Below are 16,364 nucleotides of genomic sequence, written 5' to 3'. Positions count from 1 at the left end.
GACTAACAATGGGGACAAGAGTGAGCCCGCCGGAAAAAGAAAAGGTTACAACATGCGCAATTTAAAATGCAGTGGTTAATTGTGCGGCCACCCATATTACACAGGGAGACAAATCATAATTTTCTCTAAAATATATATCATCTTTCTGGCCCAGGTGTAGACCTGTAAAGCCCCTTGAATACTTTCTCATAATGAATTTTAATATTTTACAGATATTTTGACATGCAATCATATAACACTTGATATTTTTGAACCAAAAAAAAACGAAGTTAAAACAATTTAAAAGGAAAAAACATGCATGAACAAGGACCATTTTATGTAATAGAGACATGGTAGCTCAAAAATCCACAATCATTGATAGCATACAAACCAGAAAGCATATTAAGTAAGCACATTCATAATCGTTTAAACCGAAGCAAGCGAGTTTACCAATATACTTAGTTTGAGATTCAAACGGTTTAGTTCATGATTCGGTTTAATTAATTTTCCAGTCTAACGGTTCGCTCCAGTTTGAAACTTGAAATCTGTCATGTTAACCGAACTGATTATTTATCATTTTCGTTATTATTTTTGTGTATAAAGTATATACACACACATATATTAAAATCATGATTGATTTTTACTTTTCTTCAACATATTCAAACCGATGACGTAAAAAGAAATATGATAAAGAATCGACTCAAACAGATAACCTATCAAACCAAGTTCATTCGGCGACCCAGTCAACCCAACTGGGTTAAAAAGGCCAAACCCGAAATCTTAACACCCCCCCCCCCCCCCCCCCGGCCAAGACCACGCTTATGAAACCATCCAAAACTGGCTATGGGGGCCATGATAAGAAATCATACCATTCCTAGTTTATGTTTAAAAACCTTTGAAATGTGTTAATCTACCATTCTATTGGTTTTTCAATGAAACTCTTTTAACATGTCTGCTATAGCTTGACCTATTCTATAAAAATGCTCCATTCAATATTAGGGAAAACTTAACTGAAACCAATATGAGTGGAACCAGGAAGTACTGGTTACTATTGTATATGTATGTAAATGTTTCTATAGTTGTATAGCTTACAAGAAGCTAATTAGTCTATGCGTTACGGGTCACCCTCCATCATTCGCCACGTTAGCGTCACATTATCTTTTCATCCCTCATTCAATCTCACCACTTAACCCATGTTATACCTCACTCTTGAAAATTCCTTTTATTTAATAGCAAAAAGAAATGGAAAAGAAAAAAAAATCTTAATGGCCAATGACCAGCATGACCATAGTCATTTGGACCTCGTCATGCGTGAAGTGAGGTGCAAGAACACGTTCGCGTTAGGCCAGACGAGCCACATCAGCATCACGCGTGATGCTGCCTGGTGTATACCCCATGGTTTTATCTACGCAAACTCAGGAATGAAATCGTGTTGACAAGTTACAGGGGCAGTGTTTAATTACAAGTTACAACTCTGATAAAAGAGACAGTCACCATGATAAACTACGTGTTAGTGATGACCCATATGACTTCTTACTCTTCTTTTGATTCTTTCTCTTCTTTTACATGTTTGTGATAATGTAAAAAGTATTGGTGGTGTTACATTTCAAGCACTCTTTGCAGAGCATCCTGAACTTGTACATGATTTTTACATCACGGGTGTAAATGATCATGAATTTTAAACCGGTAACTATATTGTAGAAATAAAAAGTTAAAAAACCATTTTCTCCCCATCTTATATTTATACTCATTTTCACTTTATGTATGTCTAATTATTAAGGAATAAAAGCTATTTATTACACAATACATATGCTCGCATCTTTGGGGTGTAAACAAGCCGAGCTTGTTTCGAACTCTTTTTCTAAAACTCGAGCTCAGCGCGTTTATTATTTATTAATTATTTCTTGTAGATTTTGATAAAAGTCGTAAACGAACCTAAGCTAGACTTGAGCTCGGCTGTGCAGCTTGAAATTAGTACATAAAAGTCCAAAATAGGTCAAACTTAAAAAATATACAAGGCTCGATAACCCTTAACGAGCTTCCAATACAAGGCTCGAGCTTAGACTCGATAACTAAACAAACTTTATTTGAGGCTCGGTCTTGGCTCAAGCTCGAAAAAAGTTGTCTTGTTTCAAGCTTTTAAACGATCTAAGCTCGAGTAGCTTGCAATACATATAATAATATTCAGTTTAGCATTTTCTCAAAATATTAAAACCAAGTTATGATTAAAAAAAAGCATTAAGTTACACTCTCATTAACTCATGGGGACAATAGTTGATGCTGCACATACATTAGCTATATAACATCACTTCAGTGTTTTTCAGTTTAGTATTAGAATAATATTTTTAGTAAACAATAAGCTAAATTAATACAACTATTTATTTGATGCATAAACCAAAAATGCTCTTAGTGTAAAGAAGCCTGAAGTTGTTTTTGTTCTAGATGAGAACTTCTACTAAGTAAAATGTCTGTAATACCCTCAGTAAAATGCAAAAAAGCAAATCACTCTGTACCTAGCTTGTAACACTTGCTTGATCTGTCACTAACTTCATAAACCATCTAATCCTTCAATAAATGTTAAATACAATGTGAAGGTTATGAGAGAAATGACATAAGACAATGCTTTAAGAGCTCTGAAAGAAAATGGAAGAATTGTTTTGATTTATAGCCCTTAATGTGGCAGCTATTTGTTTTAATTCAGGAGAAGCAGAGGCCATTTTGGCCAAAGGAATCGCGTTGGTTTCTCAAGCTCGGAAAGAAAATGGAAGAATTAAAATAAGCTCCTCATCATCTTTTTTGCATGATTAGAAAGAAAACTGAAAGATGGGTTTGCACACAATTATAATTACTATATATATTAGTTATAATTTATATATATAACAAATATTGCGTAGTTATTTTTATCGTATTCATTATATAAATTTATTCAGATAACATGCTTGTTTTGGCTCGCAATCCAGCTCTGGTTAGAACCACTCGTAACTCGTTTAAATTCAGCTTGACTCGAGCTTTTACCAAGCCGATCTCAAGTAGCTCATGAGCATTCATAAAGGGAAAAAGACAGAACACAGCACTGGAAAAATCCAAAAATACTCATAGTATATATAATGTAATACAATAAACTCATACATAATACAATGTCTGCAACATTACAGGTCGCGGGTTAGGTTATCATATGTGGATTGCAGGTGGTTGAACTTTTGCCTGATTAGTTTTTAATGTGTTTGATTAGATGGTTAGTTTGGTGTGCATGGTTTTGTGTTTGCTGCTGATTTATTAAAGCGTGTTAAAGAATTTAGGTTGATTACGGTGTTTTCGTAGGTGCATTTAGGGGCGTGCAGGATACGTGTTTGACATGTGAAACCCGCAAACCCGTCCCGCCAAACCCGCAAACCCTTCTCGTGTAGTTTAAATTAAACTGGTTCCTGTTCTTGTTTGTCTTCTTAAGAGGGTTCCAGTCCGGTTCCGGGTACCCCCGGCAGGTACCCATGAAATTACACTAGATGCCTATATTTTTAGGAGATGGTTGTCAATTCTATTTGAAGCATAAGCTAAAACCTTCTTCTTAGCCTAAACTAATTGCAGATTCTCATGTATATGTAATTGCAATTACACATCATCATCAACTTATCGAACAGTTCTTCCTTCTTTAATGGCATAGCATGATAATAGATTAATAGTTGATAATTCTTCATATATGATCAATATATATGTTCTCTAATTGTTTCCCTATAATGTAATATATATGTTATCCATCAACACTACTGAATAATTCATAATAATGATCACTTAACAGCCTTCATTATAATCGCTTACATGGATAACATCTAATGAAAACAGAAAACGGTTCTTGCAACTAAACCCGGAACGTACCCGCATAACCGGTTTCCAGACCCGGACCAACCCATTTGTAATAGGTCGGGTTCCGGGTCCAAACCGGTTTCGGTCCTGTCCGGTCCCGGTCGTACCCGTTGCACACCCCTACCCCTAGGTGCATTATAGGATAAATTGACTTTAGTAATTCTGACTTCCTTGTTTGGTGTTAGTTTCTTGTAGGCCAGCTTTAATGTTCGTTCATACTTGTGTTACTGTGTATGTCAGTTTTCTTTGGTTCACCGATAGTTCGGTTTACAAGATTTTGAGTGTTCGCGGGTTAATGTTGACGTTTCTAAAACAAACAAGAGCATATAAACCATGATAACAATAGCCAAAAACGTAACTTTATTAATTTACCAAACCATTGGTCAACAGATTTCATAACCACATCAACAACTGTTCAGTTTCGGTTACGTTTCTAACTTCATTGAACAAATAACAATATCAACCATAAACAAAACCTTAAAATCTTACCGAGTAATCATCGTTCCCGCGCCTTCATCGGTCAGAACCTCCAACAACAACGAATGATCCAGCCGCCCGTCAATTATACTCGCGGTCTTAACCCCTTGAGTCAACGACTTCACACAACAATTCACCTTCGGGATCATCCCACCCACAATCTTCCCATCATCCATCATCTTCTGCACCCCATTCACATCAATCTCCTTCACCAAACTCCCGGGATCATCCTTATCCTCCAAAATTCCCGCCACATCCGTCAACAAAAGCAGCTTCTCTGCCCCCAATGCAGCCGCCAGCTCCCCCGCAGCCGTGTCCACATTAATATTATACGACTGGCCCGTCCCATCCGCCGCGAAAGACGCAATAACCGGAATCAAGTTATCATTAATCAACGGCTGCAACACCGACGTATCCACACGCGCGATCTCACCGACAAATCCTAACTGGTCTGAATTCGGGGATGGGACCGCGGTGAAAATCCGGCCGTCAGTCCCGCATAACCCGACCGCAGTCGCACCCGCCTTATTAATCAACCCGACCAAATGCTTGTTCACCTTACCCACCAACACCATAGACACAATCTCCATAGTGGAAGCATCAGTCACTCGTAACCCGTTTAAAAAACTGGACTGAATCCCTAAGCGGTTAAGCCACTGATTGATTTCGGGTCCGCCACCATGAACAAACACAATACGAAGACCAATACAGGACAAAAGAACAAGGTCCGTGATGACGGAGGCCTGGAGGGCTTCGGACTTCATGGCGGCGCTGCCGTATTTGACGACAACGGTCTTGCCGCGGAATCTTTGGATGAAGGGTAAGGCTTCGGAGAGGATCTTGACGCGGGTTGTGGCGGGAGTGGTGGAGGTTTGAAGGGTTTCGGTAAAAAAAAAAAAAAAAAAAAGTCTCTCGGGGGTCTGGAGGTCTATAGCTGATATAGACAAGGATTTTGTTAAATATGGCCTGCCTGGAACTTCATAGATTTAAATCTTGTATGCAAAAGTTATTTTTGGGGGATAATTGGAGCATTTCAGTTTAGTTGTATGATTCAAACACAAATGCAAATGAAGTAGATAAAGTTTAAAATCAGCTGGTGAAAACAAAGAGGCAAGAATCATGTAAGCATCTTATCACCAAAGTTATATGCCAGAAAGTATGAGATTTATTTAGGTTGTTAACGACTTGATGTCAAACTCAGTTTTTTGTTAACTACAAAAGGTTCAAACTACACTAATTTTTATTGTTTTAGTACATGAAGTACCAATTGAATAAGATAGGACATTATGCAATTAAATCATAAGATTACTTCCAAGATAATGTAATTACATTTACTATTTTATTTTTTATTTATGAAGTAACTGTTTATGCTGCTTTTTGTTCTGCTTTCTCTTTTAAGGCAGGCCGGGGAAATCCCGAAGGGGGGAGAGCACCTCCCGGAAATGGAGAGTGAGGTGCGACCGAGACTATAGTCGAGGGGAAGCTACAAATAAGCAAGAGAGGATGCCCCGGATAGGTGTTGCCACCAGAAGCTTAAAAAACCATTAACTTATTTTTTCATGTTGGGTTTAAATCTTTCGACATTAATTTCATCGGCTGGCCTCCAATCAAAGGTATTCCTCTGTTTGGTTTCATTCACAAACTTTCATTGATTTCGAGTATTAGAATTCGTTTCAGTTTTGCATTTTTTTTTTGTTTATTATTTGCTTTTAATGCAATCTACCTTTGATTTGTTTTGTGGGTTAGATCTTATTTTCTTTCAAAAGCTCATATTAGTTTCCATTTGGTTTCAAATTTAGGGTTTAATCTTAATCCCAAACTACACCAGAGTTTTCACCAGCAACTATTTCTGCTTATGGTTAAGTATTCACCTTTGAACCTATACATATGTTTTCATGATTAATGTTTAGAGCCTTTTCTATGTTATAGGATCAAGTTGCTGCAAGTGTTTGCAGACTTATGCTTTATCAACTTTCAGATTTACAGTAGAAGGCGATCCCAGGTATTGTTACATAGGACTTCACTTTTATTGTTTTATCATGGCCAGTTAGTGTTATCCATTGGATTAATAAATTAACTACTGATTGACGAATATACAGGATGCAAGGATGTTATCACATCGTTCAACATTTAGCTAAAGATTGATCTGCTACAAGATTTGGAGATTTAATTAAACAACCAAAAATTGAGGAGCTTTTAGAAACTGGGGTAGGTAACAATCGTGTTTCGTATATGCACGTGAAAATTATATAATACAACATTTACCATTGAAGTAAATGGCTCAAAACATCGATATAAAATTTTCATATTTATCTTTCTAAATGAGTAAATACATTGTCATTACTGGTAATTGGATGTGTCAGGTTCACAATGTCAACAAATTGTAGTCTTGAAGAGATGCTTTTGGAATTTTCATTTACAACTGTGTTCATTACACTTAAGTCTTAACGACCCCGCGCGGGGTCTTAAACACTAGTTTAAACCAAGATTGAAGGTAAAGACTTGATTTTTTAAAGGAGATACTAGATATTTATATAATATTGGGGTTTATCTTTTCTTTGTCAGGAGTAAGGTTGTCTAAATTGTTCGTCGTTCGCTTGAAAATTGTTTAAAAAGTTGTCATTCTATTTCAGCTCAGTTTGGAAATAAGTCGTTCGGTTTGAAAACAAGCCAAGCACAAGCAAAGCCATCAAAACGTGGAAGTAAAATGGGCCGCCAAGATTAACATGTGGCAGAGTAACTTCAGAAGGAATTGGGCTTCCCGCATTTGGACCTACTAATAAGTTGAAGCCCAATCTAGCCCAAGTAGAATTTTGTGGGTTTGGTGACAGATTAGAATCACTCCTTATGACGGTCATTATGTTATGGTGGTGTTTTAGTTTTAGTTAGATTCAGGTAGACCACCCACCTGATTTGTGGTGCCCTTCGCTTATAATTATTGTACCCGCACGTGAGTTGTACTCGGGACGGAACCTATAAGATTTTTTGCTGGCTGGCTGGCTACCTAACTTTTAATACTAATATATTATGGACTCTTCTTCTAGCTATTACAAATAATTATGATCGTGGCCCGTTGAACTGACTTATCATAAGCTCTCAGGCCCACATAATAAACCATTATTGGTTGGGTTAGCTACGAGTTTCACCTGATAACAAGTTATAATGCATAGGCTTGTTTATCTAACTTTGATTTATTATATTATATTTCATACTTTCTGTTTGGTTATATATTTATGTTTAAGATGAGAGGGTTGATAACATTATATTTTAATTTAAATTCGATCTCGGAATCTATCAGCCTAGGCGAGTTAGTAGGCTTGTAAACAAACTGACCATGTTTGTGTGCGTTCATTTTAACTTTAACCAAACAAACGATCGAATACAAATGTTTAAACGGACGGGGTTTTCTTCTTAGTGTTTGATCATTGAGAAAAAGACTATGTTCGTGTTTGTTTATCTTTACTCATTGAGAGTACAAACAAACGGTTGAAGAACGTAAATGAATGAATATAAATGAACATAAATGAACGGACATAACTGAGCTAAAACTAGTTAAAATTAATGTGAAGAATAATATGTTACTGTGTTACTCTTAAAAAGTTATTAAAAAAACTAGACTAAGTTGTATAGGGCCAAAAACATTTGAACGAATATTTTAACAAAACGTAAACTAACAAACATAGACAAATATAAGTGAACGAATGTAAACGAGCATTCACAAACAAAAATGAATAAGTTAGACAAGTTTTCATGTTCGTTTGTTTAGTTAAATAAGAAAGGTTGGTTATACCTTAATCAAAATGAAGTGATGCGGTATATATTCATTTTCTTCTGGTGCATGTTATATATAATCTTTCTCATGCGGTTATCAAATTAATTAAATGAGTCAAAAGTCAAATTTTAAGAAGAATAAAATTTTGAATTTTAAACCTCCTTTAAAATCTCTAACTCTTCGATTAAAAAATTAACATTTTCTCTCTAGATCTCATTGATTTAATCTCTTCTTAGTTTGCACACAGTGGTGGTTGGTACGTGATATTCAACTCCAAATATGGAGAGCATGTTGAAGAAATCCCGGAAGCTCTATAAGATCTTGAAGACGAAGACGAAGACGAACACTAAGAAGAAAACGAAAGCCGATCAGCTTCCACTTAGTTTGATAGAAATGGAGATACTACCGAGGCTTCCAGCGAAGTCCATAGGGCGTTTCATGTGTGTTTGCAAACAATGGAAATCGTTTTTATTGACACCTGCGTTTGCCAGGACGCACCTCCGCCACGTAACCATCAAGGACTATAAACTTCTCATGCTTGACCATCGTCAGCCGGTTCGTTTTCATACACTTAATTGTAAACTGTAAGGCCCCGTTACTGGTAGCCCTACTTTCGCGTTGGATTTACTCATAAACGCAGTTCTAATATCAGAGTTAATTAAAAACATTCGCGGAATATAAAAACTTTAATAAAACAATTCAAAACTTGTCTTAAACAACCAACTTGTCTTTCGAAAACTAAGTAATTAAAACATAACACGCCTTGAGCCTTCCGATGCCAGTCTCTTATTCAACGCCACGTGTCCCCTCAAGCGAGCTGCCTCATCCTACTCACCTGCATGCATACTAAAAGTCAGCTACGCTGAGTGAGTTCTAGTTAATCATACATTATACAATACACACAAACTTATATTCTTTCATTCATACTTTCATACTTTCTTTTGTACTAACTTGCTTTCATATCTTACGTTATAAAAAACATTACGCCCTACATTCCTCGAGTATTATTAGGGCTCGGTACCCTCCTTCCTCGAGTATTATTAGGGCACGGTACCCTCTTTCCTCGAATATTAGTAGGGTTCGGTTCCCTAGTTCTCGAATATTGGTAGGGTTCGATTCCCTCTTCGTTACCATACAACCATACATCATACCTCAAGCATTATTAGGGCTCGGTACCCTTTTCGTAACCATACAACCATCCTTTCCTTCTTTTATTAAATTTATCACGTTCATACACATAAGCATACATATCATACTTACCTTATACATAGCGTTACAACCTTACAGTACGTGCTATATCCGAAGATCGTTCACGTACCATCAAGCAATCATTCATACATTTCACATTATTCACATAAGGCATACACTTATCTCTTAGGATAAGCGTATTAACAAACATATTGAGTATGCACACATCCCCGAAAACATAACACATAAATGGGGCTAGAAACTCACCTGAAGTCGGTTACGTTCACCGTTAATTGTTATTCCTTTCTTCAGTTGGACGCGGCTAACTGTATAACAATTACTCGTATTAATTATCTATTACTAGCCATATCGCTAGCTTATTTGTAATTAATTCATTCCTTTCTAAGTTCAGGGTCCATTCTGTCATTCTGTTAAACTTCAATTCGTTACTTTGGTCTTAGCGAATTAGACCTTCTAATTCGTTATCTTTGTTAACGAATGGTCTTAAGGAATCAAGGGTAATTCGTTACCCTTTTCCTTAACGAATCGGATAAAGAATCAAGCCTAGTTCGTTAGGCTTCCTTATGCGAATCAGCTAAAGAATCACCCTCTGGTTCTCTAAGTTTCCTTAGCGAACTAGCTAAAGAATCACCCTCTGATTCTCTAAGTTTCCTTAGCGAACTAGCTAAAGAATCACCCTCTAGTTATCTAAGTTTCCTTAGCGAACTAGCTAAAGAATCACCCTCTGATTCACTAAGTTTCCTTAGCGAACTAGCTAAAGAATCACCCTCTAGTTCTCTAAGTTTCCTTAGCGAACTAGCTAAAGAATCAACCTCTAGTTCTCTAAGTTTCCTTAGCGAACTAGGGTTAGGTCAGGGAACATTCCCTGACACCTTTATCTTTTCCAGCGCCACCTTTCCGGCGCCGTCATCGCCGGGAAACCGCGTTTTCGCCGGAAAAACGAGATCTCACTCGTTCTTCCACCGTCTTTATCGTTTTTCGTCCCGTTTGATCCAGATTTGAGCTAGGGTGATCCCTAAACTCATCTTAGGTCCGGTTTATACCCGATTCCACCCGGATCTTGTGATTTAAACGGTTTAACGGTGTCGGCTCGTCGTTACGCGACTATAACTAACGTTTTAGGCTCGTACAATATTAAACTATCATTACCTCGGGTCGGTGCTCGGTTTCCTTCTTGATTTCGGCTAGAGATAAGGAAGAACTAGAGAGAAATCTTAAGTGTGTGTTTTGGGTGGTGTATGGAATATGTGTGAATGAGCATTAAATGGATATTAAGGGTTTATATATTTATGGATCATGGGCTTAAGCCCATGGTCTTTCCTTCTTTCTTTCCTAACCCAAGTCCATAACCCATATTCATTTACCTAACACTAGCCCAACTCGTATTCTATTTATCTAAACCGATAACGACCCACTATGAAATAACGAAATTTATTTTTATTATAATACCGAAAGTAGGATGTTACAAGTCTTCCCTCCTTAAAGAGGTTTCGTCCCCGAAACCTAACTATTACATAAAAAAAATTTGGGTAAAACTTGCGTATCTCATCCTCCGCTTCCCAAGTAGCATCTAAACCTTTGCGATGCTTCCATATCACCTTCACTAAAGGTATAACCTTGTGACGAAGCTGCTTCTCATTACGGTCAACTATCTCGATCGGTTGCTCAATGTAGTTCAACTGTTCATCAACCTCAATGTCCATTAATGGCACGTGGGACGTGTCATCAGCTAGACATTTTCTCAGATGAGAAACATGGAAGGTTGAATGAATTTCTTCTAACTCTTCTGGCAAGTCTAGTTTATAAGCCACTTCGCCTACACGATCTATAATTTTAAGCGGTCCAATGTACCTCGGAGACCTTGAGCAACACATTGTCACCAACGTTAAACTCAATCGGTCATCGCCGTTTATCAGCATACGACTTCTGTCTGTCTTGAGCAGATTTCATTCTTGCTTTGATCTGATCGAACCTTGAAGACGTTTCTTGAACCACTTCTAGGCTTCCCATTTCCTTCTGACCAATCTCACCCCCAACACACCGGGGTTCTACATCGTCTACCGTAAAACATCTCAAAAGATGGCATACCAATACTTGAATGGTAACTGTTGTTATAGGAGAACTCTGCCAGGTGCAGATGATCATCCCAACTTCCACCAAAATCTAAAACACAAGCACGCAGCATATCCTCAAGGGTTTGGATCGTCCTTTCAGACTGTCCATCGGTTTGAGGATGATACGCGGTACTGATGTTCAACCTTGTTCCCATAGCTTCATGGAACTTCTTCCAGAACCTCGAAGTGAATCGAGTATCTCTATCAGACACGATCGATAACGGCACTCCATGCTTGGCTACAACCTCTTTTATGAACAAATTTGCTAACGTTTCTGACGAGATGGCCTCTCGTATGGGCAGAAAGTGAGCACTTTTGGTCAAACGGTCCACTATCACCCAGATGGTATCATGATGCTTAGCTATACGAGGTAGCTTAGTTATGAAATCCATGGTGATGTGTTCCCATTTCCATTCTGGTATCTCAAGAGGCTGCATCTTTCCATAAGGTTTCTTGTGTTCTGCTTTGACTTGCAAGCAAGTTATGCACTTGCTGACATAATCTACTATGTCATTCTTCATTCCTGGCCACCAATAATCTCTTTTCAAATCTTGGTACATCTTTGTAGCTCCTGGATGAATCGAATATCTTGACTTATGAGCTTCATCTAAAATTCGACCTTTGAGATCTCCATGGCGTGGAATCCACATACGGTCAAACCTAGTCTTAACACCATGCGTGTTTTCCATCAACTCGTCTTGCTGGCCATAAATCCTTTCTTTCTTAACTAATCCTTCATCTACTAGCACCTCTGACTGTACCTTGACCATCTCTTCAAAAAGACTGGAGTTCATAATCAGCTGGTATGACTTCACTGTTGCAAGGAATTCTTCGTTCTTACGACTTAGCGCGTCGGCGGCCACATTAGATTTACCAGGGTAGTACTTAATGTCGCAGTCGTAATCTTTTATCAATTCTAACCATCTTCTCTTCCTCATGTTCAATTCTTTTTGCTCGAAGAAGTACTTTAAACTCTTATGATCTGTATAGATGGTACACTTAGTACCGTACAGATAATGCCTCCATATCTTAAGAGCATGCACTACAGCTGCTAACTCTAAATCATGTGTCTGATAAGTACTCTCATGGACTTTCAATTGTCTACACGCGTAAGTATCACATTCCCTCGTTGCATCAACATGCAACCTAGCCCTTGATGCGAGGCATCAGCACAAACAACTAAATCCTCGTCACCATCGGGTAGAGCAAGGATTGGAGCTTGCGTGAGTCTCTTCTTTAATTCCTCAAAGGCTTCTTCTTGAAATTTTCCCCAACTGAATACTATCGACTTTCGGGTCATACCGGTCAGCGGTGCGGCTATCTTGGAGAAACCTTCGATGAATCTCCTATAGTAGCCAGCTAACCCTAGGAAGCTTCGTATATCAGTCGGATTCTACGGAGTCTTCCAATTCGTTATCGCTTCAATCTTAGCTGGGTCCACGGTAATCCCTTCCGGATTAATCACGTGACCTAAAAATTGCACTTCTCTTAACCAGAACGCGCACTTCGAAAACTTAGCATACAACTTTCTTTCTTCAGAGTCTCCAATACCTCTCTCAGATGCTCAGCATGGTCAGAATCGCTCTTTGAATAAATCAATATATCATCAATGAAGACGATAACCGACTTATCCAACATCGGCCGACACACCCTATTCATCATGTCCATAAATGTTGCGGGAGCATTCGTTAGACCGAATGACATTACGAGAAACTCATAGTGTCCATAACGCGTCCTAAACGCTGTTTTAGGGATGTCTGCCTCTTTCACCTTCAGCTGATGATAGCCTGATCTGAGATCTATTCGTGAGAACCAACTTGAACCTTGCAGTTGGTCAAACAGATCATCAATCCTTGGCAAGGGATATCTATTCTTTACCGTAAGCTTATTCAACTCACGATAGTCTATGCACATTCTCATACTTCCATCCTTCTTCTTCACGAACAACACTGGTGCGCCCCACGGGGAAACACTTGGTCATATGAAACCTTTGTCGAGGAGTTCTTGCAGTTGGGACATCAATTCTTTCATCTCGGACGGTGCTAGACGGTAATGTGCTTTCGCGACGGGTTGGGCTCCTGGTACTAAATCTATCTGAAATTCTATCTCTCGCTCCGGTGGAAACCCCGGAAGATCCCCTGGAAATACTTCTGGGTAGTCGCACACGATAGGAACATTTTTCATTTCTTTCGTCTCGACCGTAGCGTTGACAACATACGCCAGGTAGGCACAGCACCCTCGCCTTAGCAAACCCTCGGCTTTTATCATCGAAATGACAGTAAGCCCAGAACTTTCCTTATCACTATAAACCGTCACCGCACTACCATCCAAGGACTTTAACCTTATTATCCTACTCTTACATACTATCTGAGCCTCAAACTCAGACAACCAATCCATCCCCAAAACCACATCGAACCCTCCTAAGGTCATAACACACAAGGTAACAGGGAACTCATGTCCCTCCAATTCTATCTTACAGTCCTTAACCATTTTCATTATTTTAACCGAAGTGTCACTAGCGGTTTCTACTATAAGAGTTTCAGACACTTGGCAACATTTCATTTTAGCTAGTTTACTAAATGGTGTGGCTACGAAACTTTTGTTTGCGCCCGAATCAAACAATACTGAAGCGGAAATACCGTTTACTAGAAACGTACCGGTGGCGACATCTGGAATCTGCTTAGCTTGCTCCTGGGTCAGCATGTAGGCTCTGGTTCTTGGCCTAGCTTGCTCAGTATCCTTCTTCCCACTCCCTCCAACTTCACCCTCGGTACACTCCCTAGAAAAGTGACCTGTCTTACCACACTTGTAGCATGCAGGCTTAGAACTGCACTCATGAGCATAATGACCTGCCTTCCCACACTTGTAGCAAACATTCGACCCAACTCTACACTCTCCAGCATGCATCTTTCCACACTTATGACATGTATCCAAACCCTTTCCTCACCTAAACTCACCACTGTGTGCCTTGCCACAAGTCTTGCACGACATGTTCTCCCAAACTCTCGGCTGCTTGTTCTTAGGGTTCCACATCTGGGTACCGGGTCGTTTAACAGGAGCGACCCATTTCTTCTCTTTCTTCTCGTCTTCCACCACCACATCATCTGCAGCCAAGTCTGCATAAACCATCTCTGCGAGTTCGACAACAAAGTAAAAGGTAGCAGGTTTACTTGTCCTGACTAGCGTGCGAAATTTATGTGGCAATCCCCTCACATAACATTTGATCCTCTTAGCCTCAGTGTTGACCATATCGGGTACCAACCTAGACATTCGGTTGAACTCGGTGGTATACTCACGATGTGTCATTATCCCAGCCTTCAAATTCAGGAACTTCATCTCCGCCCTCTCAATCTCGGTGTCAGCACAGAATTTCTTCATAACCAGTTATTTCAGATCCTCCCACCTCATAGCCTTGATTTCCTCTCGACTCCTTCTCTGCTCAACCGATTCCCACCAATACATCGCCTCATCTTCAAACGATTGGGTGGCATAACCGACAGCTTGATCGGGACGGCACTCGCTGATTCGGATAATTTTATCCATGGCGGTTATCCACTGAAGAGTGGCGATGGCATCACCCAAACCAGTCAGCTTCGGCGGGTCACATCCTTTGAAGGACTTATAGTTGCACCCGCATCGGCCTCTCTTCCTGTCACCGGCTTTCACAGACCTAACTCCACTCGAGGCCTCCCTCTCTTCTTCTTCATTTCTCACACCATCACCCCCTGCCCCGCCAGCAGTCCCTTCCCGACTTCCAGCAGACCCTCCCGGAGTAATATTCTTCACAGTAGTGGCTACAGCTTGAACAATAGCAGCTTGAATTGCGGGATCCAGTTGAACCTTTCGTTGTTGACCGGACCTCCTCCAGCTGCACTCCCCTCATCTCCGGTGTTGGAAGCTGTCTCAACCGAAGGTTGCTGGACACGACGAGGCCTGCCGCGTCGTCCAGTGCGACCTCCAGCTCCAGCAATGTCTCCAACTCCAGCCATAGTATTCAAAAAGGGTAACACAAACATCATCACTCAAGGAACTATTTAGTACAAGGATAGTAAGGCTAACAGGTAATAACAGTGGCCAATTGTGATTAGCTGATCACGTTACTTTCCGTGTCCTATACACTTCCCCTTATGAGTTTATTTGTGCTGGTTCTATTCTAAACAGTTAACAATCAGATAATCCTATCCCTAACATTCACATATCCTTTCTTTAGCAATCAAGCTAACATTAACATACATATTTATCCATACACTTTACCGTTACTGGGCTTGCTTGAGTGACACGTGGCATTCTTGAACTGCATCTTCTTTCTTTTCTTACTTTAATCCCATTCTCTGTTCGAGTCTAAGCATATAGGATGCTTTAATCTCTCGAACTTTGCTCTAATACCAACTTGTAAGGCCCTGTTACCGGTAGCCCTACTTTCGTGTTGGATTTACTCATAAACGCAGTTCTAATATTAGAGTTAATTAAAAACATTCGCGGAATATAAAAACATTAATAAAACATTTCATAACAATTCAAAACTTGTCTTAAACAACCAACTTGTCTTTCGAAAACTAAGTAATTAAAACATAACACGCCCTGAGCCTTCCGATGCCAGTCTCTTATTCAACGCCACGTATCCCTTCAAGCGAGTTGCCTCATCCTACTCACCTGCGTGCATACTAAAAGTCAGCTACGCTGAGTGAGTTCTAGTTAATCATACATTATACAATACACACAACCTTATATTCTTTCATTCATACTTTCATACTTTCATACTTTCTTTTGTACTAACTTGCTTTCATATCTTACGTTATAAAGAACATTACGCCCTACATTCCTCAAGTATTATTAGGGCTCGGTACCCTCCTTCCTCGAGTATTATTAGGGCTCGGTACCCTCCTTCCTCGAGTATTATTAGGGCTCGGTACCCTCCTTCCTCGAGTATTATTAGGGCTCGGTACCCTCTT

The 16,364-nt window shown here is 39.4% G+C and overlaps 1 pseudogene; it reads right to left on the bottom strand.

The window, feature by feature from the left end:
- Positions 1-4,177: 4,177 nt before the first annotated feature.
- Positions 4,178-5,198, bottom strand: LOC143559406 (acetylglutamate kinase, chloroplastic pseudogene; annotated as a pseudogene).
- Positions 5,199-16,364: the final 11,166 nt, after the last annotated feature.

Source organism: Bidens hawaiensis, unplaced genomic scaffold, assembly GCF_021521415.1.
Source record: "Bidens hawaiensis isolate Kalapana, Puna unplaced genomic scaffold, B.hawaiensis_p1.1 tig00019820_1, whole genome shotgun sequence".
Classification (NCBI taxonomy): Eukaryota; Viridiplantae; Streptophyta; class Magnoliopsida; order Asterales; family Asteraceae; genus Bidens; species Bidens hawaiensis.
This window is presented reverse-complemented; position numbering and strand designations above follow the sequence as displayed.